This window comes from Vicia villosa, linkage group LG7 (assembly GCF_029867415.1).
Source record: "Vicia villosa cultivar HV-30 ecotype Madison, WI linkage group LG7, Vvil1.0, whole genome shotgun sequence".
In the NCBI taxonomy this organism is placed as follows: Eukaryota; Viridiplantae; Streptophyta; class Magnoliopsida; order Fabales; family Fabaceae; genus Vicia; species Vicia villosa.
The window spans coordinates 3,613,434-3,633,906 of record NC_081186.1 but is presented as its reverse complement, the minus strand read 5'-3'; positions in this window follow the sequence as shown (position 1 = coordinate 3,633,906).

Genomic DNA, 20,473 nt, shown 5'->3' with positions numbered 1-20,473 from the left:
AACTCTCTCTAATCTCTGAACTGAGCGAAGCTCCAATCTTAACCTCTTTTCTGTTTCCATCGGAACCAAGGTTAATGATCTCTAGAGGCTCATTGTATGGCTGAATGGCCTCTTCCTTTTGTTGAAGTAACCGTGAAATTTCCTTTGATATTTCTTCGTCTTCTTCTTCCTCTGCCTCGAATACAGGAAACCCAAAGCTTGGAGAAGTCATACGATCGTACGTTTCAACGGGGTGTATTATGATTAATCTGCATATGTGTGATAAGTTTTATTTAGACAACGAGGGAAGACTCGGTGTATGCAGTTAATGGAAAATTTTTTTGATGTTTTTTAAGGGTGTTTTTTTAGGATTACCAATTTCCGAAAAAAGAAAAGGGAAAAACTAACGAAGGAACAAAATGACATTTTTATTTATTGACAGTCATTTCTTGAAACCAAGACCCTATAAAACAAAACTCTATTGCTTTGGGCGAAGCAAAGAGGGACATTTTCCTAAGAAATAGTAAAATGCAAAGCCCTATGAAATATCTCTTCACCCTGGGCTATGGTGAGAGGACAAAATAACGGTGAAAGTTCATACTTAGGAGTGCGAACATAAGTCGAAACTTCGACAGCCGTCCAATAGTGGCGAACCCCTTTGTGCACTAGGTAATCTGGAACCTTAGGCTTAAGCTGGCCTGTGGTAGGTCTTGATTTACCAACCACGGTCTTTGCAACACTCAGACGATCTTCTTCTACTTCAGCAGACTGAGCGGTGTGAGCATACCCATTTCCAAGTGGAGTATGTCAGACTTTCTTTTGAGGAAACTTCCAATCTTCTGAATGGAGATACTCGTTGTCGGAGACACTTTCGAGATTATCCTCTTCTGTATTTTGATCTTGCTCTTCTCCCAAGATGGCATTGACTAGGTATGTGAACTCTAAATCCGTAGCCTCGGAAGGTGACTTGTATATCTCTTTTGGTTGAGTGAGGTACTTGTAATTAATGTTCCATCCAGTTGGAACAACGTCTTCAAGAGAGATTTTTTAACTTTCAGGAGCGGAGTATTTCACCATGTAGTCGAATTTTCCGCTTGGTTCTCCTAATGTATCCCAAGTTTCTTCGGGGATAGGAGGAACTTCTTCTGATGAACCATGAGTTCTGGTGGTGAAGCTGTTAGTAACTTCATCATTGCTTGGTTGAGTCTTATTTACAGATCCTTTAGTGGGATACCAGCAAGGTGAATCAGACTCTGATAGGGATATGTATCCTGCCTCGAGAAGATAGGACATACATTCCACTTCAAAATTCTCATCGGTGTCTTCCGTACCGATGGTATTGACTATTTGCTGAACAAGTTGAAGAAAACCTCCACTGTGGAAAGTTTCTTGAATTGGAAGAACTACCTTAATTCCTGGAATAGCCTTTGATGATGTTGGAAAGAATCTAACCCCTGTTATGTTCTTGTTGTTGGTAGGAATATCAATGTGCCCCCAACCACTGGTAGTGCCATCCTTTACAACTTGGATTGCATCTTTGTAGGAAGAAATAGACGCTGCTTTCTCCTTTCCTTTTTCCTTATCCAAGGAAAGTTCTTGGAACTTAGTTCCAGTGACTTCTTTTGGTTCTATGTCGGAGAATGATGACAGGTTGCTAACGATCAAAGCTCGTTCTCCACATACAGTTACCAATTTGTCATTCCTTATGAACTTCAGTTTCTGATGAAGTGTTGAAGTAATTGCCCCAGCCTCATGAATCCATGGGAGACCTAGCAAACAACCGTATTGTGCTGGGATATCCATAACTTGGAAAGTAATTTTGAACGTTTAAGGTCCAATAGTTATGGGAAGATCTACTTCTCCAAAAATTGACTTCCTTGATCCATCAAATGCTTTGACGATGACGTGACTGTCCCTTAGCGGGTAATCTTTGAAGGATAATCTCGACAATGTTGATTTCAGCATGACGTTGAGAGAGGATCCATTGTCTATTAGGACTCCTGTGAGTACATCACTCATGCAGCCAACTAAGATGTGAAGTGGCAGATTATGGTCCACTCCTTTTTCAGGAAGATCTTCATCACAGAAACTCAGGTTAGTTCCTGCGGAAATGTTGGCAATGATACTGTTGAATTGTCCTACAGTAACACTTGGTTCTACGAAAGCTTGTTCCAAAACTTTCTGTAGAGCTTCCCTATGAGCTTCAGAACTCAATAGCAGGGAAAGAACAGATATCCTAGACGGAGTATGTAGCAGCTGGTCTACAATGTTGTATTCACTCCTCTGGATTAATTTCAAGATCTCATCATTTTCTTTCGCTTGAACAGCATTGGTCGGATGATTGTCTTGCATATGCGGTGCTTCTTCAGAAGGCTTTTCCACATTTTTTATTATTCTATTGAAGACTCGTCCACTTCTAGTGACTCGACTAACGTCAGCAATGTTGACAACAGACGGTAATGGTATTTCCTTACCATTTTCAATGAATGTAGCATTGTACTTGTATGGTATAGCCTTGCTGGACTCATACGATACAGGACCTGGTAAGTAGATGACTAAGGGAGCAATTGCTGTCTTCCTACTGTCATACTTGACTTGCACTGGTTCATCTTGATTAATTTGAGGAGACACGGTAAGGACTTCGTCATCTTCTCTGTTGGCAAGAACTGTAATGGTATTTTCATCCATTAGTTTCTGAATGTCATTGCGAACACGCAAACATCCTCGTGAATTTCTTCGACAGATTCTGCATCTACTGTAAGGATGGAAATCCGTTCCAAAGTAGGCAAGTCCATTTAAAGTCTTATGGAACCTGACTACCGATCCTTCGAGATCTTCAACTTTGTAGATTTTGTACTCTCCTGGACACCCTTGAACCATGTTGATGTCGCATTCAGTTTTGACTCGGATGTGTTGAATCCATCCTAAGTCCATTTGTTCTTGTAATGCAGCTTGAACTACAACACATCCTTGATTATTCTTTGGACAAATTTCACATGTGAAGTAGTTTTGAGGTGGTACATGACCGTATCCAGCTTGTCTAGCGTGCATTTTGACGAGATTTTCCCCTATCTGACGAATGTCGTAGACTTGAATGACATTGGGGTGCTGATCTACCAGATTTACTAAAGCTTCTTTATGCTGCGGCAAAGGATTTTCCTGGACATTGGGATTAGTATCTTTGAAGGATAGCATTCCGCTCTTCACTAATCTTTGAACGTCGGCCTTGAAACTGAAACAGTTCTCAATGTTGTGACCTGGTGCCCCTTTATGATAAGGACAAGATTGGTCAGCCTTGAACCAGTGTGATGTTTCATATGCAGGATTTGGAGGATTCTTTGTTTGAATGAGTCCTTTCGCCAGTAGTGTTGGAAACAAATCCGCATAAGGCATTGGCACGGGGTTAAAAGGAGGATACCTTGGAGCCCGATTGTTGTTGAAATTTGGAGGTCGAACCTGCTGCTGAGGTTGTTGTGACCTTTGTTGAAATGGTTGTTGCGAAACCTGAGGTTGATAAGCTGGCGCTGAGTTAACAACCGGAGTTATTGTAGCAACTTGAGGTGAAAACTTCTTTTTAGCTTTGTGCAAGACATTGTTGACATCTTGATCCTTTTTCTTCTGGAAAGAACTTCCATACTTCCTAGGACCAATAGAAGATTCTGGTTCTTTGCTCAAGCGTCCTTCTCGAAATGCTTCTTCTAAACGTACGCCCATGTTTACCATCTCGGTAAAGTCACTGGGAGCACTTGCAACCATTCGTCCATAGTAAAATGGACTTAAAGTCTTGAGATAGATTTTTGTCATTAATTTCTCTTCAAGTGGAGGACAAATTTGAGCAGCAACCTTACGCCATCTCTGAGTGTATTCCTTGAAGCTTTCTCTATCCTTTTGAGTCATGGCCCGGAGTTGATCTCTGTCGGGAGCCATATCCAGGTTGTACTTATACTGTTTGACGAAGGCCTCTCCGAGGTCTCGAAAAGTACGAGTCTCTGAACTGTCCAAGTTCATGTACCATTTGAGTGCAGCACCAGTCAGGCTATCTTGAAAATAATGAATGAGCAATTGTTGATTATCAGTCTGAGTTGACATTCTTCGAGCGTACATCACGAGGTGACTTTGTGGGCATGAATTCCCTTTGTACTTCTCGAAATTTGGTACTTTAAATTTGTGAGGAATCTTAACGTTTGGAACTAGACAGAGGTCTGCAGCATTCTTTCCAAATAAATCTTGTCCTCGGAGAGCCTTGAGTTCCTTCTGCATTTGCAGAAACTGTTCCTGGAACTCGTCCAATCTTTCATACACGCCAGCGTCCTGACTGGGAGCGTGATGATATACTTGTCCACCCGGTGGAGGAAAAGTATGCACAAATGGTCGTGGAGAAGCCATGACAGCAGATCTTGGAATCTCAGCATTCTGTTGTGTGAAACCCATTGCTGTTGCTCTCGGAACTTCAATTTCCAGAGGTTTGTAACCCTCCGGTGGTTGCATCTCCATTGTAGCTCTTGGAACTTAAAAAACTGGGGGTATGTACCCTTCTGGAATAAAGTTATATGGCATGCCCCAAGGTCGGTTGGGCGGCATGGTATACTGAGGAATAGGAGTAGAAACAATCTCGGAAACCACAGTCCTTTGTGGTTCTTCTGGCGTTGGTCGATTCTGCGCAACCACCAGGGCTTCTAGCATATTATTGAGCCTTTCAACAGTATCTTTGAGAGTAGTAATTTCTTCTCTGAGTTCTCCATTCTCTTGCTCAAAGTCTTCCATTCTTTTCTTGCGACTTGAACGAGTGTTGTATGGATGAGACAGCTTGAATGCCTTGGTTCACCTCTTTCTCCTCCTCTCTTTCTAGAGAAAGGAAAGTGACTATTAGATCCGCGACAATTCTCGTGTCAGTGCGTACGACTAAAGCGATGCATGATGTGTAATTAATTTAATATTTTTCAAGGAAACACCATAATTACGTTGTGAAACATCGACTTTTTATTAATTAAGCGAAAACGCCGTTTTTTACACACTTTGAAAAGGGAAATACAGAGAAACTGAGAGAAAGGACTCTAAAACTTTGACGAAGAGCCGACTTCACGTTCTAACATTTTCTTCTGTTTCTTGAGCTGAGCGTTCTCTGATGTAAGCTGATCGATGATCCATGAAGCAGGAGGGATATGATGAGAAAGTGTCGATTGTGCCACTTGTCAATCGAGTACTTCAAGTAACTCATCCTTTCTTCTTAGGATGTTCTGAATCTCAACATTTTCCGTGTTGACGATTCGATACTTGTTCTTCCAAGCATTCCTTTCTTGGCATACTTTGTTTAATGCCGCTTGCAGTTTTTCAACATCGGTGGAGAAAAGGTAAATTGGTTCCCTTAGGGGAATAGGTTCTTGATGTTGGTATGGCATCCTGAGCTTGAATGCCCTAACGCGTACCCATTGAAGGTAAGGATCCAAAGAGATGCAAAGATGTTTTCCTAACAATCTTCTCCCTTTTGTGTGAACAAGACGCCAGGCTTGGACAATTTCCTTCTTCAGCATGTTGCCATGATCGTCGATGTTCTTGAAGAACAGACCCTCCAATTAAATGCTACTTGGAATATTTTTCATGGGATAGCCGTATTGACGACGGGCTAAAGCTGGATTGTAACTGATTCTCCCTTAGTTCCAATAAGGGGTACGTTGGGATAACTTCCGCAACTGAAGATGATCTTGGTTTCGTCGTTGTCAGGACTACACCAATCAATGTCTGAATGAGTGAGAGACATGATTTTCTGTGACCAGTAAAGGCCATCCCTCATGTTCCCGAAAGTACTAGACTTTGGCAGGTGCGAGACGAACCATTCGTATAGCAACGATACACAACATGTAACTAATCCTCCTCGCTGCAGGTTTCTTGAATGCACAGAGTGATAAGCATCCGCAAGCAAGGTTGGAACTGGATTTCCAATTAAAAAGATCTTAATTGCGTTGATGTCGACGAAATCGTTAATGTTAGGAAACAAAAATAATCCGTAGATAAGCAAAGCCAAGATTTCCTCAAATGCATTCATATCTTGGATGCTGACGAAGTACCGAGCTTGATCCAACAAGAATTTGGAGGGTAATCCTTGAATTCCTCCTTTACTCACCATATGAGTTCTGATGTCGACTACATTCAAAGGAGTAGTTGCAGCAATGATAATGTCGTCAGGATTCTTTTTCAAACCGGAGTACGGATCTTGCGCGTACATGGGTATTCCAATCAGACGAGAGTACTCCTCCAACGTAGGCATGAGTTGATAATCTGGAAAGGTAAAGCAGTGATACGTTGGATCGTAAAACTGTACCAATGTGGGAAGGATCCCATCCACAATGTTAGTGCTGAGAAGAGGCAGAAGTTTTCCATACTTCTCTTTGAAAGCCTGGGGGTTGACCACCAGTTTTCCGAGCTTTTCCAATTCCTCAACCTTAGGAATTTTGAAGGTGTATTTCCTAGCTCTCTTTCTTCCGTAATCCAAGGTATAGATCCTTAAGTCCTTTCTCTGTTTCTCTCTTTCTATGAAGTTCAAAACGTTCGCTATTTAGTTTCCTTGAAAAACGACTCGAAAAAGACTCTTTTTGGTTTTAATTATTATGATGAATGCGTGAATGCACACACAAGAGTTTTTTAAACAAACATGGTGTAGAAGGGTATAATGGTCATGGAGTCATAACGCAAACCTCGCCCCATGGTAAACTAAGGATAAGGATTTTTGTACCTGTAGAACGGGTTCTAGGGGTCTCAGAGTTTTGTTCAACCTTAAAGATACGTTGAATGGTATCTATAAGAGAGTTTTCTCTGAGTGTAGTATCTGCATGACAATTACTTTCGTAATCACCGCTCTACGTCCTAAAAAAGGCTTTAAGTGGGGTTAATGTGTTTCTAGGTCCTCCTGGTACAAATCAGTCTCGGAATGCATTGGCGCAGTTAATCACAACTAGCCAGGCAAATCCCAAGAGTAGATTTGGAAACCAAGATTAGAGGGCCTTCACCGAAAAGACATCCTCCATCCCATCTTATGTTGCACTCAAATCCGGGTATAGGATTTCTCACCTCAAGGGGGAATCAAGCCCTATCCCGCTACAGAATAAACAAAAATAAACAAACATAAATGCAGCAAACACATGAAATGACACAGAGGTTAGGCAGGACCTCTCTTGTTTGAGGGGGAATTTGGCATCCCTAATTCCTCATTGGGCTGGACCAGCAACAGGCCAACCATTGGTTTGGATGAAAAACCAAGGTTTTTAACACTTATATCCCCAGCAGAGTCGCCATTTTTCAATGGTGTCGTTTTCTTTACCTCCCCGTTTCACTTGGGAGGACGGCATGCTAGACCCTTCACGCGAAATTTGGAAGTAGGAAGCACCCGTGGCGGGATGAATTTTGTTTCAGTTCTTCCTACGATATCACACAAACTTTTTAATTATCCTAACGAGTAGGAAAGGGGAAAAAGATCTCAAATAAACCCTAGGAGTTTGCTAAGTATGGGGATTCACCTAGACTAGAAATTCTGGAGTCTGGGGGTCGGTTATACATAGGGAAGAGTTTAAGCACCCTACATATCCGTAGTACTCTACGGGAACCTTCTCCGTGTCAATGTGATTGTGTTTGTTGCTAATTGATTGGGAAAGTTTCTCCTTTGTGTTAGGAGAATGAATTGAATTGATTAAGAGAGACAAACAGACAGACTATTTTTGGTATTTTGTTAGCTCGCTGAGATTCCTTGTGAACCTCATGCCTACATATCCCTAATGGAAGTCAGAACTTAATGTAGTTCGGAGAACTAATTAGGGAAATTAATATTTTTGGGTGCCTTGCTTGAAGCTCAAGGTTGAAGCTTGAATTAAATCTCTATTTACAGTAAAGAGACATGAAGTCATCTTTATAGAGAGGTATTTCTACTATTCCACCACAAACATTTTAAAGTGACAGAAAAGTTGAATTCATTTCATTAAGATAGGGACCTTACTTGTATGTTTGCAAGTATGCCATTCGCGTTCTCTTAAATGAAAGAAGGATTCTCATCCAAATTAGGGAAAGTGTACAAGTCTGGGTTTGTTTGCCTTAGAGCATGCCTTTCAGAGTCCTAAATGGGAGAATGTTTGAAATTGAAATTGAAATTGAAATGTTTGTTTGAATGTGGTGAGATAGGAGAAATATCTTTCTATAGAAATAAGCTATGTCTACCTACTGTTTGAAAGATTTGATTTTTAGCTGGCTTGTATGAGGCCCAAGCTTGAAGCTTTTTGATTATTTTTATTGACTCTGGGAGATAACTCCACTGGGGATTGACTACAGGGAATTTGTATTCTGTACAAAGCCCAGAATTAAGGCTGACTCTAGTTGGAGAGTATTTATTTGATGGATTTTATTTGGTGTTCTGTACAAAGCCCAGAATTGTGGCTGCCTCTACCTAGAGAGACTCTATTTTGTGCCTTGTATGAAGCCCAAGGTTGTGGCTGACTCTTAACTGGGGAAGTCATTACTTTGTGCCTTGTATGAAGCCCAAGGTTGTGGCTACTCTGGCTAGGGAAAACATTATTTTCTGCCTTGTACAAAGCCCAAGGTTGTGGCTGACTCTTAAAGCAACTGAGTATGGATGACTCTATGGGGGGAAAGATCCTAGAGATTAGGAATCTTTGACACAGGAAATGTGGTTTATCTGCCTTGTACAAAGCCCAAGGTTGTGGCTACTTAATGATGAAGGACTCACTGGGGGAGTTTTATTCTACTGGAGGATTTATCTATTAAAGGACTGATTTTTTGGAGGCTGACCCTTTCCAGGGGTTTTACTTAGCTGGGGAAATTATCTTTTGAAAGAATGAATTTTTGGAGGTTGACCCTTTCCAGGGGTTTTGGATGATGGCAGAAAGATTATCTAATTGAGACTTCTTGTTTAAAGCCCAAGATTAAGGCTGACACTGACTGAGGATAGATACCTACGGATTCTAGACTCTGCTAAGGAAATTAATGAAGATAATGGTGACAGAGACTGTCCATGTCTCTCATTCCAAAAGGTGTACTCAATATGAGATTAAGACAAACTTGGCTTGTTTAAAGTCTGGTTTAAAGAATGGAAGAAACTCACCAGGATAGGCTAAAAGGTAACTAAAGACCTGTTCCTATGTTTATAAGAAACCTGATGGGTCCTTGTATACAAGCTCAAGAGGAAGCTGGGAATGCTTTTAAGAAGCCTGTGGGTCCTTGTACAAAGCCCAACAGGAGGCTAATCGAGGGTCCTTGTTATAGCACAAGAGAAAGCTATGTGGTTTTGAACTTATTTTGGCTTTAAGCAAATGGGTAAGAGGTTTCACCGGGAATAATTCCTCTTTGGGTGGATGTGTCCTAGTTTGGGTTCTAAGGTTTTTTTCAAGATGTTTCACCGGGAATAATTCATCTTGAGGGTTTGAACTAAAGATATCTAATTAGGAAAGAGCCTTCACCGGGAAGACATTCTCAATCCTAGGCCATAGTCCTATAATTTATATATATATAGTTTAACTGTCCTAAGGTTTTACTTAGACGTAGTCCTAAACAATATATATAGAGTTTATATTTGACAGTAATTTAAATGAAGACTGTAAATTGAAAGCTATAAAGCCTAACCTGGATGGAGTGGAGGCCTTTGTAGAAGTATATACAAAGCCTTACCAGCAGTTGATTGATGACAGTTGAATATTTATGATAAACAGTTAAAGGTTTTTTGAAAACAGAAGAAGTGAAGATGGACAAAGGTCACATAGGTATCTGAAGAGTTTCACCAGGAATAATGCCCTTCAAATACCAGAAGAATGTTTTGAAAACAGAAAGGAGATTTTGTAAAATACAGTTTTTGAAAACAAACTAAGAAAAGAAAAGGTGCTGGGACTTACACTCTAATAGAGGCCCATTAAAATATTTACTGTTTATGGAAACAGTTGAAAAATAATTTTGAAATGATTACTGTTTTATTTGAAAGCTTTAATCGGCCGACTAATCGGAGATTTGAAAACAGTTTAAATCTTGACAACAGTCAACTTAATCAAGATAATGACCAAGTCTAATCTTGATTTAAGACCTAAATAATTAGGGTTTTATCACAAAAATATTTACAAGAGATTTAATTTTGAGAAACAAGTAAAAATTACATTTTTTAAGGTATTAACACATACTTAAAATATATGATTTTTAATCTAAATAAAATACACTAAAATAATATATTTTTTTTTATGATTTTTGATATATTCTCAAAATAGATATAATAAATGAAAATTGTGTAAAAAATAAAAAGAAAATGATTTAAATTGGTGGGTGATTTAATTATGTGAAGTTATAAAATAAAATGAAAGAAAATAGTGATAAAAAAATGTTTGGTCTTGCCAAGGGTTGAACCCACGCCCTATAGGTTATCAAACAAAACAAATACCAACTGGGCCACGCGCGTGGCCTGTTTAGGAAAGGAGTCCATACTATTATATATGAAAGCAAAAGCATTAAAAGAGTTAAGAAAAATAAAATGAACAAAAGGTCTGAGGGGGGGATCGAACCCCAGACCTAAGGCATGGCAAGAGTTTGGACGCGCGCTATAACCATTGGGACACTACGATGAATTCGTAGATAACACGCCTACCATTCAAAATAAAATAAACTTGCTTCTGGGAATTTCAAAAAATGGCGCCACCATCTTCATCTTCAACCTCAAGCTTATAATTTTTTGAATTTGCTATCTCCTTCGTTTCTCAACCAAACTTAAAGATGTAAACATGGATTTTGCTCGTTTTTGAACGAGGATCATGATGGTATCCTTTGATTTTATTTATTTTTAGTGTAATTCAAAATTCATACGCATGAACACGAAGAACCCTAAAACTGAAATTAAACATGAAATACTCTATATTAGGGGTGTTCAAAAATATGGTTAACTGAATTGTATACTGGAATTGAATTGCATTGCACCATAAAAAAATTGAACCACTTAAATGGTTAATGAACTGAACCATTTAATTTTAACAATTCAAATTCAGTTTAAAACTGGTTCAGAACCAGTTTCTTTTTATAAACTGGTTTAAATATATAAATTAAATTTCCATAAAATAATAAAAAAAATTCAAAATACTAATTTTTTAAAAAAATTTAAAAAAATAAAAAAAATTTAAATACGAATTTTTTTTCGCTGAAAGCGAAAATAAAAATTTTCGGAAAAAGTATATTCTAAAAATATTACTTTTTAATATAAAATTTTAAATTTTATATGAAATTAAAAAAATTAATTTTAAAAGAGTTCAAAATAAAAACTTGATTTAAACTATTCTATGTAAGTTTAAGAGTGCGCCTAAGAGGGGGGGGGGGTGTCATACCCTAATTTTTGACCCCCCTGAGATGACATATCTTCAGGATTTTCATCAAGTCAAAGCAAGTACCCAGAGCAGCCTGACATTCAATCGAGGGTGTTCAAAGACAAGAAAACTCAGGCAAAGGATCAATCAATAGAGAGATTAGTCTCTAATACAATCATAAGACTCAAAAGCCTCATTATTACACCTATGATTGATTAAGACACCCAGTCATCTAAGCACAGGATTACTCAGATCAACAGACTAGGGTTTGGAGCCTATCAAGGACTAAAATCAGGGATCACTTTTGGGAAACCCTAAAAAGCCCCAGGAGACCATTCAAAGACATCAATCATCTTCAAATAACTCACATGACAAGATCCACTGGACATTACACCTCAGTTCAAAGTCTACAGTCATCATTGTCCTCTGGTCGACAATTAGGGTTTTTGACCTAATTCACCAATATAGTTGACTTTTAATCAGGGCATGAATCCAAAACTCAAGACATGATTCCAGAGTCTCTACTACCTCAATATAATCCATTTACATCATTCATTTGAGGATAAGATCTTGTTTCTACACAAAAGTCCAAAAATTCACTTTGTCAGGCAAAAGTCAACTGTAGGGGATCACCTTTGACTTTTAAGGTTTTTGGTCAAAAAATGACTTTCAAAGATCAATATCATCAATATATGGATATTAAAGTCATTTGACCAAAGAAATTCAAAGAAATTCATCAAGGAGCAAAAAGTCGGGAATTAGGGTTTTTGAAGGCATGGTGAGAACTCAAAATTTCACCTACACAACTCAAAAAACTTCCAACATGAAAGTTGTAGATCTTGCAAAATAAAACAACATCTTACAAAGGAACGTTTTTCAAAAGATCAATCATTTATGAAGTTTTGGAAATTTTGAAGTTTAGGTCATAAACACTTAGAAATTTTTCTAAGTGTTTTAACCTAGTTTTCATCCAACTTTGGGCTCATTTTTCACAAATTTTCCAAATGATTCTGAAGAAGACATAAACTAATGATTTAAAGTAGATGTTTAGGGCTTTCCAAATTGTGTTCAACCTTCTCCAAATTCAATTTGAGCTAAGAGTTATGCTTGTTCAAAGTTGGCCTCATAAAGTAAAATTATAGGTCATGGACACTTTTGGACTTTGCAAATTTTGTGCAAATAACCTCTCTTATGGATGCTACACGACCCATAACACATCTGAAACCATGCCATGCATTCATTTTCACCATGCCATAAGAATTGAAGAAGATTCTAAAAACAAGAACATGTGATTATGTAATGATTACATTTGTGAATTTATGGCAAATTGATGAATCACCCAAGGAATCTTCTCATCAACCAATTAGAGCTCATTTCTGGCTCAGAATTGTCCCCTAAGATTAAACAAAATCGAGGGCTAGGGGATTGATAAAATGGAATCAAAATTCTCATCATTGCATAAGAGATACTTGCAAACTTCCTTCATGGCTAAGAAAGCAAATCAACTTCACTAAGGAAGCTCACTCCTCTGCAGCTATACTGATCCATTTGCCTATAAATACAGAGGCATTCCTCATTCAAAAACACACCAAAGCAACCATATTCCTTGCTTTCTCTTTCTCTTCTCATGTTCATTGTTTTTCAAAGTTCTTTGGCAAGAAGAATCGATTTCTTCAAACCAGAGCTCATCTTTGGGAAGTGAACATTCTAACATCTCAAGGGAGGTCATTTGAGGTGATCCAAGCACCTGGATCACTTCTGTAAGTGGAGGAACACCATTGTTGCTCTCACTTTGGAGCATTTGCAGTTGGAGGTCCATGGATTAATTCAGGAGGTTCCGAGCAAAGCCAATCATCCAGGCACACTCCTCAGGTCATAGTGAAGCTAACCAGATGGCTGCAGCTCATCTGTAACTCGAGAATCAACACCCTCCATGTTCACTTGAAGCTGAAATCGAGGGAGGTCCATAGAACAATTCAGAAGGATTCAGGCTGCAATAAGCATTCAGTTAGCATCATTGAGTCTCAGGGAAGCTATTGAGATCATTCATTCAAGCCCAGGTGCTCTCCATCATCCTCACGACCTCCATTTTCAGAGGTAAGTTTCTGAACTCCACCTCTTTAATTTAAGCACTCTTTGTGGTAAAGCTCGATTCTATCTTGTTCAGTATCATCAGAGGATTGAAAACCCTCTATCATCATTCATTTATTCATCTTGTGCATCATTTAATTTTAAAATTAGGGTTTATGTGTTCTTCGTGTTCATAATGAAATTCGTTAGCTACACTTAGAATAAATGAATTCTGAGCCCATAATCATGTTCCTTGTCCAAAAACGAGTGAGATTGATGTTTACATCATGCCATTTAGTTGAGAAACCAGAGAGTTAGGAATTTGAAAATCTGAAGCTCGAGGAAGAAGATGAACATGGCGCGCGTAAAATTTGAATTTCCTGGCTTATCTGAAAATATAATATATTGAGTGTATATAGTTAACAAGCTGCGCGCGCAGCTCAGTTGGTTAAGTTTTGAAATGTGATCATGAAGGGCGTGGGTTCGAACCTCTCTAGGGCCAAACCAATTTTTTAGCATCCATTTTCATTCTTTTTTTTATACAAACTTCACACAATTAATAAACTTATCAAATCAAATCATTTTCACTTCATTTTTCACACACTTGCTATTTAATATACTTACTTTGTGAATAATCAAAAAAATCATAAAAATATTATTTATTTCATGTATTTTAATTAGGTTTAAAATAGTATGTTTTAAATGTCTTCTTAAATACTTTAAAATATATATTTTCATTTTGTTTTAACCTAATTACTTTGTGAATAATTTTATGATAAAACCCTAATTATTTAGGTCTTAATTGGGTATAGATTTCATCTTTGCCTTAATTAAGTTGACTTTTGTCAATATTCAAAACTGTTTTCAATCTCTGATTAAACGGATGATTAAGGTTTTCAAACAACAAAACCTTGCATCATTCCAAATCATTTTTCAAATTGCTTTTACACCAGTACTGTAAAGTACTGGGCCTCTAATAGAGTGTAAGTCCCAAAAACCTTCTCTTCTTAGCATGTTTTCAAAACTGTATTTTCAAAATCTTCTTTCTGTTTTCAAAACATTCTTCTGGTATTTGAAGGGCATTATTCCCGGTGAAACTCTTCAGATACCTATGTGACCTTTGTCCATCTTCACTTCTTCTGTTTTCAAAACCATTAACTGTTTATTATATAATATTTAACTGTTATCAACAAAACAACAAAAATTACTGTTGAGGCTCTGTACATACTTCTTCAATGGCCTCCACTCCATCCAGGTTAGGCTTTACAAGCTTTCAATTTACAGTCTTTATTTAAATTACTGTCAAATATAAACTGTGCATATATTAGTTTAGAACTACGTTTGAGTACAAAACCCTAGGACCGTTAAACTATATATATATTATAGGAATATGACCTAGGATTGAGAATGTCTTCCCGGTGAAGGCTCTTTCCTAATTAGAGATCTGTAGTTCAAACCCCCAAGATGAATTATTCCCGGTGAAACATCTTGGCAAAAACCTTAGAATCCAAAAAAATAGGACACATCCACCCAAAGAGGAATTATTCCCGGTGAAACCTCTTACCCATTTGCTTAGAGCCAAAATAAGTTCAAAACTACATAGCTTTCTCTTGTGCTATAACAAGGACCCTCGATTAGCCTCCTCTCGGGCTTTGTACAAGGACCCACAGGCTTCTTAAAAGCATTTCCAGCTTCCTCTTGAGCTTGTATACAAGGACCCATCAGGTTTCTTATAAACATAGGAACAGGTCTTTAGTCACCTTTTAGCCTACCCTGGTGAGTTTCTTCCAATTAAACCAGACTTTAAACAAGCTAAGTTTGTCTCAATTTTACATTGAGTACACCTTTTGGAATGAGAGACATGGACAGTCTCTGTCACCCTTATCTTCATCAATCTTCCTTAGCAGAGTCTAGGATCTATGTTTATTTTCTCCTCAACACGAGTCAACCTTCATCTTGGGCTTTAAACAAGAAGTCTCCATTAGATAATCTTTCTGCCATCCATTTTTCAATCATAAAATCCCTGGAAAGGGTTAGCTTCCACACATTCTTTCATTTTTAATAAAACCCCTGGAAAGGGTTAGCCTCCAAAGTCAATTAATAAATGTCAATAAATAAAGATTCATTTCTCTTAGGAGATAATTTCCCCAAAAGAGTCAAAACCCCTGGAAAGGGTCAGCCTCCAAAAACATGATAAAAGTCAGTCTTTTTAACAGACAATTCCTCCAGCTGAGTCAAAATCCCTGGAAAGGGTTAGCTTCCAAAGAAAAACAGTCTTTCAATAAATAAAACCTCCTCAATAGAGTCAAAACCAACAAAAACAGTTAGCCTCAACCTTGGGCTTCATACAAGGCACCCAAACAATAAAACTCCCCTGTCAAGAGTCAGCCTCAACCTTGGGCATTGTACGAGGCAGATAACAGAGTCTCCCCAGTGAGTTCTTCATCATTCAGTAGCCACAACCTTGGGCTTTATACAAGGCAGATAAACCATATTTTCATGTGTCAAAGATTCCTAAAACCTAGGATCTTTTCCCCATAGAGTCATCCATACTCAGTTTATTTAAGAGTCAGCCACAACCTTGGGCTTTGTACAAGGCAGAAAATAATGTTTTTTTTTCCTAGCTAGAGTCAGCCACAACCTTGGGCTTTGTACAAGGCACATAAAATAGAGTCATTCATTCAATTATCCTCAGCAATCAGCCACAACCTTGGGCTTTGTACAAGGCACACAAATAGAGTCTCCCTAAGTAGAGTCAGCCTCAATTCTGGGCTTTGTACAGAACACAAAAATACCCTGTAATTAATCCCCAGTGGAGTCATCTCCCAGAGTCAATAATAATTAATTAATCAATCAAAAAGCCTCAAGCTTGGGCCTCATACAAGCCAGCTAAAGTCAAATCTTTTATACAGTAGATAGACATAGCTTATCTCTATAGAGAGATATTTTTACTACTCTACCACATTCAAACAAACATTTCAATTTCAATTTTAATCAAGTCTCCCATTTAGGATTTTGAAAGGCATGAGCTGGCAGTAAAACCCAGACATGTGGTAACTTTCCCTAATTTGGATGAGCATCTTTCTTTCATTTAAGAGGCATTTGACTGGTATACTTGCACATACACAAGTAAGGTCCCCCTCTTGAATGAAATAAATTCAGTTATTCTGTCACTCCTTTAAATGTTTGTGGTAGAATAGTACAAATACCTCTCTGTAAAGATGATTTCATGTCTCTTTACTGTAAACAGAGATTTAATTCCAAGCTTCAACCTTGAGCTTTAAGCAAGGCACCAAAAAAAAAACAAGTAATTTCCCTAGTTAGTTCCCCGAACTACATTAAGCTCTGACTTCCACTAGGGATATGTAGGCATGAGGTTCACAAGGAATCTCAGCGAGCTAATAAAATACCAAAAATAGTCAGTTTATCTGTCTGTCTGTCTTTTAAAATCAATTCAATTCCTTTTCCTAATACAAAGGAGAAACTTTCCCAATCATTAGCAGCAAACACAATCACAAATGACACAGAGAAGGTTCCTGTAGAGTACTACAGATATGTAGGGTGTTTAAACACTTCCCTATGTATAACCGACCTCCCGGACTCCAGAATTTCTAGTCTAGGTGAAATCCCCACACTTAGCAAACTCCTAGGGTTTAGTTGAGATCTTTTTTTCCCTTTCCTACTCGTAGGACAAATAAGAAAGTTCGTGTGATATCGTAGGAAGAACTGAAATAAAATTCATCCCACCACGGGCGCATTCTCCTTCCAAATTTCGCGTGAAGGGTTTAGCGTGCCGTCCTCCCAAGTGAAACGGGGAGGTAAAGAAAACGACCACCACAGAAAAATGGCGACTCTGCTGGGGATATAAGTGTTAAAAACCTTGGTTTTTCATCCAAACCAATGGTTGACCTGTTGCTGGTCCAGCCCCAATGAGGAATTAGGGATGCCAAATTCCCCCTCAAACAAGAGAGGTCCTGCCTAACCTCTGTGTCATATCATGTGTTTGTTGCATATATATTTGTTTATTTTGTTTATTCTGTATCGGGAAAGGGCTTGATTCCCCCTTGTGGTGAGAAATCCTATACCCGGATTTGAGTGCAACATAAGATAGGATGGAGGATGTCTTCCCGGTGAAGGCCCTCTAATCTTGGTTTCCAAGTCTACTCTTGGGATTTGCCTGGCTGGTTGTGATTAACTGCGCCACTGCATTCCGAGACTGATTTGTACCAGGAGGACCTAGAAACACATTAACCCCACTTAAAGCCTTTTTTTTAGGACGTAGAGCGGTGATTACGGAAGTAATTGTCACGCAGATACTACACTCAGAGAAAACTCTCTTATAGATACCAATCAACGTATCTTTAAGGTTGAGAAAAAACTCTGAGACCCCTAGAACCCGTTCTACAGGTACAAAAATCCTTAACCTTAGTTTACCATTGGGGCGGGGATTGCGTTTTGACTTCATGACCACTATACCCTTCAACGCCATGTTTGTTTAAAAACTCTTGTGTGCATTCATGCATTCATGCATCATTCATTAATAAACAACTAAAAAAAAGAGTCTTTTTCGAGTCGTTTTTCAAGGAAACTAAATAACGAACGTTTTGAACTTCAGAGAAAGAGAGGAGGAGAAGGAGGTGAACCAAGACTTTCAAGCTGTCTCATCCATACAACACTCGTTCAAGTCGCAAGAAAAGAATGGAAGACTTTGAGCAAGAGAATGAAGAACTCAGAGAAGAGATTAATACTCTCAAAGGTACTGTTGAAAGACTCAATAGTATGGTAGAAGCCCTGGTAGTTGCGCAGAATCGACCAACGCCAGAAGAACCACAAAGGACTGTGGTTTCCGAGATTGTTTCTACTCCTATTCCTCAGTATACCATGCCGCCTGATCGACCTTGGGGCATGCCGTATAGCTTTACTCCAGAAGGGTACATACCTCCAGCTTCTGAAGTTCCAAAAGTCACCATGGATATGCGTCCACCGGAGGGTTACAAACCTCTGGAAATTGAAGTTCCAAGAGAAACGGCAATGGGTTTCACACAACAGAATGCTGAGATTCCAAGATCTGCTGTCATGGTTTCTCCACAGCCCATTATGCATACTTTTCCCCCCGCAGGGCGGACAAGTATATCATCACGCTCCAAGTGAGGATGCTGGCGTGTATGAAAGATTGGACGAGTTCCAAGAACAGTTTCTGCAAATGCAGAAGGAACTCAAGACTCTCCGAGGACAAGATCTATTTGGAAAGAATGCTGCAGACCTCTGTCTGGTTCCAAATGTTAAGATTCCTCACAAATTCAAAGTACCAGAATTCGAGAAGTATAAAGGGAATTCATGCCCACAAAGTCATCTTGTGATGTACGCTCGAAGAATGTCAACTCAGACTAATAATCAACAATTGCTCATTCATTATTTTCAAGACAGCCTGACTGGTGCTGCACTCAAATGGTACATGAACTTGGACAGTTCAGAGATTCGTACTTTTCGAGACCTCGGAGAGGCCTTCGTCAAACAGTATAAGTACAATCTGGATATGGCTCCCGACAGAGATCAACTCCGAGCCATGACTCAAAAGGATAGAGAAAGCTTCAAGGAATACGCTCAGGGATGGCGTGAAGTTGCTGCTCAAATTTGTCCACCACTTGAAGAGAAAGAAATGACAAAAATCTATCTCAAAACTTTGAGTCCATTTTACTACGGACGAATGGTTGCAAGTGCACCAAGTGACTTTACCGAGATGGTAAACATGGGTGTGCGTTTAGAAGAAGCAGTTCGAGAAGGACGCTTGAACAAAGAACCAGAATCTTCTATTGGTCCAAGGAAGTATGGAAGTTCTTTCCAGAAGAAAAAGGATTAAGATGTCAGCAATGTCTTGCACAAAATCAAGAAGAAATTCCAACCTCAAGTTGCAACAATAACTCCGGTTGTTAACTCAGCGCCAGCTTATCAACCTCAGGTCTCGCAACAACAAATTCAACAAAGGTCGCAGCAACCTCAGCAGCAGGTTCGACCTCCAAATTACAACAACCGGGCTCCAAAGTATCCTGCCTTTGACCCCGTACCAATGCCGTATGCAGAATTGTTTCCAACATTACTGGCAAAAGGACTCATTCAGACAAGGAGTCCTCCAAATCCTACAAACAGTTCCTCACCATGGTATAAGGCTGACCAATCTTGTCCCTATCATCAGGGGGCACCAGGTCACAATATTGAGAACTGTTTCCCTTTCAAGATTGACGTCCAACGATTAGTAAAGAGCGGAATGTTATCCTTCAAAGATACTAATCCAAACATCCAAGCAAATCCTTTGCCGCAGCATAAGGAAGCTTCAGTAAATCTGATAGATCAACACCCCAATGTCATTCAAATCTACGACATTCGTCAGATAGGGGAAAATCTTGTCAGGATGCACGCTAAACAAGCTGGGTACGGTCATGTACCACCTCACAACTACTTCACATGTGAAATTTGTCCGAAGAATACTCAAGGATGTGCCGTAGTTCAAGCTGCATTACAAGAACAAATGGACTTAGGATGGATTCAACATATCCGAGTCAGAACTGAACATGACATCAACATGGTTCAAGGATGTCCAGGAGAATACAAAATCTACAAAGTTGAAGATCTTGAAGGATCGGTATTCAGGTTCCACAAAACTTTAAATGGACTTGCCTACTTTGGAACGGATTTCCACGCTTACAGTAGATGCGAAATCTGTCGAAGAAATTCACGAGGATGTTTGCGTGTTCGCAACGACATTCAAAAGCTGATGGATGACAATACCATTACTGTTCTTGCCAACAGAGAAGATGATGAAATCTTCACCGTATCTCCTCAAATTAATCAAGTTGAACCAATGCAAGTCAAGTATGATAGCAGGAAGACAGCAGTTGCACCACTAGTCATCTACTTACCAGGTCCTGTACTGTATGAGTCCAGCAAGGCTATACCATACAAGTACAACGCTACATTCATTGAAAATGGTAAGGAAATACCATTACCGTCTGTTGTCAACATTGCTGATGTTAGTCGAGTCACCAGAAGTGGACGAGTCTTCAACAGAACAACAGAAAATGTGGAGAAACCTTCGG